General features: G+C 34.1%; 1 non-coding gene across 1 annotated transcript; it reads right to left on the bottom strand.

Annotated features, from left to right (window-relative positions):
• Nucleotides 1–1,827: 1,827 nt before the first annotated feature.
• LOC129471777 (U1 spliceosomal RNA) lies at nucleotides 1,828–1,989 on the bottom strand. The gene has a single exon (XR_008653732.1). It is a non-coding gene; the product is annotated as a U1 spliceosomal RNA (small nuclear RNA).
• Nucleotides 1,990–7,162: the final 5,173 nt, after the last annotated feature.

The raw sequence follows: 7,162 nt of genomic DNA, 5'->3' as shown, positions 1-7,162 counted from the left end.
ATAATGATGAAATATAATAATGATAAAAAGAATAATGATGAAAACATGATATTTTGACAGGATTGTAAGCCAATTGCAAAAGAAAATGTAAAAAAAATTAGAAATTTGGATAGCTGAATTTCTCAGTACTGAAAATCTCAGTACTCTGCAAAAATAAGAAGGGAAGAAGAGTAACACCTTTACTAAAGACGACTATTTTGATTTTTAATAAGAATGAATTTGAGGTGAAAAAATTCTAGGTCGAAATTTTAAAGTTATTTTGGAATGCAAGATTATAAGGCAAAGGGTTTGTTTCATTTACTGATTTATATCAAACACTTAGAAAAGTGAATGGCAGAGTAAGCACTTGATACACATTTCTTAAATGGAATTTAAATGTTTAGGCAAATGTGATTGAAGGTTATAAGAGACACTATGTCTGCTGATAGTTCTTTCTTTTTTTTTTTTTTTTGAGACGGAGTCTCGCTCTGTCACCCAGGCTGGAGTGCAGCGGCGCGATCTCGGCTCACTGCAAGCTCCGCCTCCCGGATTCATGCCATTCTCCTGCCCGAGTAGCTGGGACTACAGGCGCCCGCCACCGCGCCCGGCTAATTTTTCGTATTTTTAGTAGAGATGGGGTTTCACCGTGTTATCCAGGATGGTCTCGATCTCCTGACCTCGTGATCCGCCCTCCTCCGCCTCCCAAAGTGCTGGGATTACAGGCGTGAGCCACCGCGCCCGGCGTCTGCTGATAGTTCTGTACATCATATTTAACAAAACGATATTAAAGGAGCTGCTGGAGGTATACATAAAATAATATGGTAATACTGTTTCATAGCATGCATTTTGTTAAACATGCTTTTTAGCTGGAATTTACTATAGCCATATTGGATTGTTTTCAAATATTCTCAATAATATTTGAGTAGGGATTGAGTTCACCATCAACCATACCTTAAAACACCCCATGGGTTTACATCTTGTACTTTATTGGGAGGTTGTGGCATTTTTTGTGTGAAACTGTTTCTTCTACTTTAAAAATATTTAGGTATACCTTATGTCATATATTATTTTCTTAGAAGCATGATATAAACTGAGAAAAGAGATTAAGAGCAAAGAGTCATTAAAGTTGCATAGAAGGTTTCTCTTCCTACCATTGTTAAATAAAATTAGTTCATTGACTGTATTAGTTCTTTTCAGTATTTACTATATTACTGAAAAAAATTGTTACAGACACTAATAGTATTATAATTGTTTGGAGATGTGTGAAACAAAAGCAGAAAGTAAAAGATATAATTTTATTTCATCAAAAATTATAAATATGAGCAAATCTTCTTTTCTTGCTCATTCTCATAATAACCTACATCTGATTTGTGAAATATTCATGAGGTCTATAAATTACAATGATTTTATTTTTATACTCTTTGAAATTAGAAAAAAATCAAGTGATGACCTGATACTGCTACCATTATATTAACAATGTAAATTTTAAATTACATACTAACTTATTTCCCATGGTATTTTATTGATTTTTTTGTTTGTTTTTAGTTCACGTTCAATTGATCAAATGAGTTAAAACTTAACGGTATTGAGATTTTTCAGTGATATTTTCATCAATATTAGATAAAATCCAAACGGTACAGTTTCTTCCTGCCAAAATAAAAACCTTAATTTTATGAGGTAGTTGTCTATTCTTTTTTTCATGGGCTGGTTTCTTACACAACTTATTGTTTAATATAGCTATGTAAGTACAAAAGTGATGTTTTAAAGGTCTCACATCCCATTCATAATAATAAACATTTTTATTTTTTATGTTTTAAATTTCATTTTGATGTTGAAAAAATAAAACCAGGGCAGAGTAGGAACATAGTCCTCCACCACCACCAATTGTGCAGTGGAGTTTCCCACATTTGGGGAAATCACAGGGGTCAGCACACCCAGAGTTCAATGGATTAGCCTCACCCTGGAAAAACCACCTTCATGACTATGGTATCTCCCCTTCCAGATAAGTATAATAATCAACATTTTAATTAAAAACTTGCCTAAGTCATTATAGAGCCTAGAAGCAATAGCCAAATAAGAAAGAAAGGAAAAGAAAATTTAAAAATTGAAAGAAGATAGACTATCAATTGAACTTAATATCAAATAAAGACTTACCCTCTTATATCAGCATGACTTCACTCTTTCTAAAGTTCCTAACTGCATAAGCCACATAACAATTATTTCCACTATGCATAAGAATTTTTTGCACTGGTGTGAATCTATGAACTATTTCATGGCCCAAAACAACAAAGAAATTGTCCAGAGGAAGGCAAACACTATGTGGCCTTCAGATTCTGAGGAAAATTAATTCAGGATCATGTTAGCTTCCATAAAATATATCCAGAAGTCTGAATTGCTAACCCTCTTAACCATCATTTCTTAAGTCTTAAATTGTTCTTCTACTTTTCAGTGTTCATTTAAAAAGTCAGAAATGCAAGTAGATATTTCCCTTTTATCATCTGTGCTTATGATGATATTAATAACTTGTTTCTTTTTAAAGATTTGTATGTGATTTGTTCAAATGCTTAATGCTTAATCCACTTCTCTTAAAAGCCTAACTAAAACATAACAGTTTTCATTAAATGATGCATATAAATAAGGGTTTGCTTTATTATAAAATTAATAAAAGTGATGCATACAGCATTCATCAGGCCTGTGTGTCTCTAGATTGTTTCTCTTTTTCCTAAAATCATTATCATCTAGCTGTTACTCATACAGACTGTATTTTTTCTATTGGCCACTTGGTTAAGTAGGGAACTACATTGCCTAGAATCCCCTTTTTGTTGGGTTCTTGATTAGAGTTGGCCTAAAGAGAAACTTGTGGAAGATTTGAGAAGTGAGGTAACTACCATTAATTACCCTCTAAGTGGGTTTTTGTGGTCACATAGATGGCAGAGAGGCCCAAGGGTACCTGGTAGATCTCAGACTTTTTTTTGAGCTCCTCTACTTTATGTCTATCTTTTCTACCCAACTGCTAATAATCTGACAAACAGCAGTGACCCCAGATCAAAATAAAGGCAAGAGTTATACAACAATAATAGCTTCCTCTCAAATTCTTTAGGAATTTCCCTTCGCAGTCTTCTTATGAAATTGGATTTTCTTAGCTTTTCTGCTGCAGGTACTTAGGCAGGAAGTACTTTAGGCAGAAGCTAGTGACTTGTTCTCTGATTGCCTAACTCTTCTCTTCCAGCCTTCAATTCTCCCACCTAGCCTTACAACCCTAAGGTTTAATACTTGTACTAAACTTGTAATTCTATAACTCATATTGAGACAGGAGAATATGGTCTGGAAGCAAAGAACCTAAGGCCGATGTGCACTGACTCCCTAAAACTGAATTAAAAGAAAAACCCCACCTCTCTATACCCAAGTAACAAAGGTATCAGAGGCTACTCCCTTTGCAACACCCCCTCCCATTCCACTGCATCACAGGCAAAAAATGGAAAGCACTTCTGATTGGTCCCCTCCCTCAATCAATCAGACTGGTCATGGGCCAGGTCTTCGTGTGCATAGAGTGTAACTTTGTAACTTCACTTCAGCCTCTGATTGGTCACCTCCTGTAACTAATCAGACCAGTTACAGGTCAAGTCTTCATTTACATAGGATGTAACCAAGTAACTCAAGGGAAACCTCTAGAGGGTATTTAAACCCTAGAAAATTCTGTAACCAGTCCTCTTGAGCTGCTTGCTTGAGCCTACTCCCACTCTGTGTAGTGTACTTTTATTTCAATAAATCTGTGCTTTTTTTGTTTCATTCTTTCGTTACTTTGTGTGTTTTGTCAAAATCTTTGTTCAAAATGCCAAGAACCTGGATGACTCATAGTCAAGACCCTCCACCAGTAACATTATAATGACTCTGCTTCCTTGTCTGAATTCCAACTGATAAATAATCTGTCATATTTTGGCTCAAATGTCATTTTGCTAGGAAAATGTTTACTTAGTTGCTGTCTGTTTTCATGTCTCATGGACTAGGTCAGATAATCTCCTAAATAGTCCTATAGCTCCCAGCATCCCAGCACGTTGCTTCAAAATCGATTACTCTTCAATTATGTTTATCTACTGATTTAGCCATCTATATATTTACATGTGATTAATGTCTGTTTCTAAATAACAAATCTATGGCAACAGAAAAATGATATGTTCATTATTATGTATAAAACTGCTGTCACACTGCCTGGTGCAGAGCAGGCACTCAATATACATTGCTGGTTAAATTAATAAGCATAGGACTCCGTTCTACACAAATTTTCTTTAAGCTAATATGAAATAATGTGTAACTTTAGTTCACCACCTATTCAACAGAACATTAAATAACATGCTAGATTAAAATATCTTGTTAGATTAAAACAGATTCATTGATATAAATGAGGATTCTCAAATAATATATACATTAAGAAAAAGACACACACACATTAACACAAAAACTGTTACACTCCAAAATTATAATCAAAAGACTGCTTTTCCACCTCTACACTCTATGGATTTACTCTCTTTCTTATAGTTAGGTATACATATTTTGAATTTTATTTAAAACTAATAAAACTTATGCTTTTACTATTAATATTTTCTAAGTATCAACAATGATATCAGACTAACCATCATTTTCTTTTCTTACTTAGGTATTATTTTGAATTACTATAGGTGACCACGAATTTGATGAGTAATACTCTACAGTCTACTGCACAATTTGCTATCCCATATATTAAGCTATATGTAAAGTAAAATTTACAATAAATCTTTATATTCACAGGGAATTTATCAGAATAAAATCAGATATATTTTATTCCATATCCTCTGGCAAAATTTGTTGAAAAACTTAAGTTAACAGCCAGGCATGGTGGCTCATGACTGTAATCCTAGCACTGTGGGAGGCCGAGACAGACAGATCTCGAGGTTAAGAGATCAAGACCATTCTGGCTAACACGGTGAAACCCTGTCTCTACTAAAAATACAAAAAACTAGCTGGGCATGGTGGCACGCACCTGCAGTCCCAGCTATCTGGGAGGCTGAGGCAGGAGAATTGCTTGAACCCAGGAGGCGGAGGTTGCAGTGAGCTGAGATGGCACCATTACACTCCAGCCTGAGCAACAGAGTGAGACTCTGTCTAGAAAAAAAAAAAAAAAAAAAAGAAAAGAAAAATTAACTAATTTAGCCAAACTGTTTTCCTGAGTTTCCAGTCTATTTAATAAGGAGCTTATCAGAAATTGTTCTATTGAGTTTTGACACCTCATGAGCTTCTTAAAACTACTTTTGTGTCTTAAAATGTAATGTTATTTTTAATCTACTCTTTCCATCTTTTTTTTAAATTCAGCTATTTCAGACAATATCATAGCTTCTAGGCTGGATCAGATACTTTCCTTCATATGTGGTTGATTATAGATCTATAGTCAATTATATAAATATGGCTCAGCTTGATTGAAAAAACTGCATTGGCTAGCTGTGAGTGGTGGCACATGCCTGTAGTCCCAGCTACTTTGAAGGATGAAGTGGGAGAATTGCTTGAGCCCATGAGTTTGAATCTAGCTTTGGCAACATAGTAAGACACCATCTCTTTTAAACAACAAAACAAAACAAAGCAAAAACCTGAATTGGTATAATTGTATTACATTTGAAAAAAAATATTTGAAAGTATGAGCTTTTTTTTTTCTTCAACAGAAACTGTATTGTAACAGCAGGTACCTTAGTGTAGCTACACGGGTTGTGGTACACAGACTGTCCTACACAACTTTAGCAGTGCCATATGCTTAGTCTGGGATATAAATGATGCACTCTGAAGTTCTACAGGTGCTCTAAGGAAACATTCATAGCAGTGGAAATTTCTGATGATATTAATGTTAATGAAATATTAATACATTTTTCTCTCTTGAAACATATATCGATAAAAACTGTTGATTAAACGTCTCTGGGTTGTTGAAAAGGTTTTACTTTTTTGTCTATTGTAATATTTTTAAATGACAGAAATCTAGCCCAATTTCTTTAAACAAATCACAAGCTTGCATAGTGGATGTAACCCATCAGTAAGAGTCATGAAGACAGAAAGTATCAGAGATATTTCAAATAGAAAAGAATTTAACACTGGGGATTAGAGGTCTGCATATTTGCTGGAAGGGCTAGAGTAGTGAAGATCAGGGAACTTTCAGTAAACTTTACAAAACCAGGAGTAGAAGAATGCAGAAAATTAGCACTGATGTTCTCAACTGCCTACAATATTGGACTGGATGGTTCTCAGGAGGACATATGGAAGGTGCTGGCAAAACCTCACGGCAGCTGACATTTGCCAAAGTCACATGTCTGCCCAGAGCTTGACTGAAAAATAATTATTCTACTTTTCTTCTATCTCCGAAATATTTTGTAATTATCTTTCCTTGTTGGGATCTAACCATATTGACAAGAGATACTGGGAAATTCAGTTTCTAAATCCTAATTCCTGTCATACATAAAAAAGCTTAAAAAACAAGAGTTGCTGTATCTAAAATAGTGTCTGTTTTTGATATAGAAATCTATTTAGAAGCATTTTACCTGTTCAAATCCCAACCCAATGTCTAATTTTTTATTGTAATATTCTTTTCTTGTCTATTGGTAACTATTAAGCTCTTCTAAAAGTGATGTTATACAGTTTTATTTTGTCACACATATACCTTTGAATTCTTAAATAATAACTAACTTTTCTAATTATTCTCTTGAAGGAAAGTTACAACACATATACATATACAGCCTTGAAGCAGCATGTGTGAAAAACATCTGAAAAAAATTAAGGTTTCTGGACAGATGTTATAAGAGTCTCGTAGAAAAAGCTATCAGCATTACAATCCCAGTTCTAATTTACTTTACATCAGGCATTTAAATTTATTATCTTTAAGCCATATGTTGCAAATGAAGCTTGGATCTATATTCATGAATCAGTTGACAATGAATAGTTAAGTTCTGCTAATTCAGAAAGGTGAAGTTGAGTGAGCTTATTTAAATGGCAGAATATTTGTAACTACAAATTCTACATACCATCAGACGACTTCCAAAAAAGACCTGCCATATGTTTTAAACCATGACGGAAATGGTTCTTTAAAAAACTCTGCAAATTTTATACAGCTACACTGAGAATATCTTAGCATTTCTATTAAAATTCTATTTTGAGAGTTTTAAATTTGTCT

Source organism: Symphalangus syndactylus, chromosome 21, assembly GCF_028878055.3.
Source record: "Symphalangus syndactylus isolate Jambi chromosome 21, NHGRI_mSymSyn1-v2.1_pri, whole genome shotgun sequence".
In the NCBI taxonomy this organism is placed as follows: Eukaryota; Metazoa; Chordata; class Mammalia; order Primates; family Hylobatidae; genus Symphalangus; species Symphalangus syndactylus.
The sequence above is the reverse complement of the archived record's forward strand: the minus strand, read 5'-3'. Positions and strand labels throughout refer to the sequence as shown.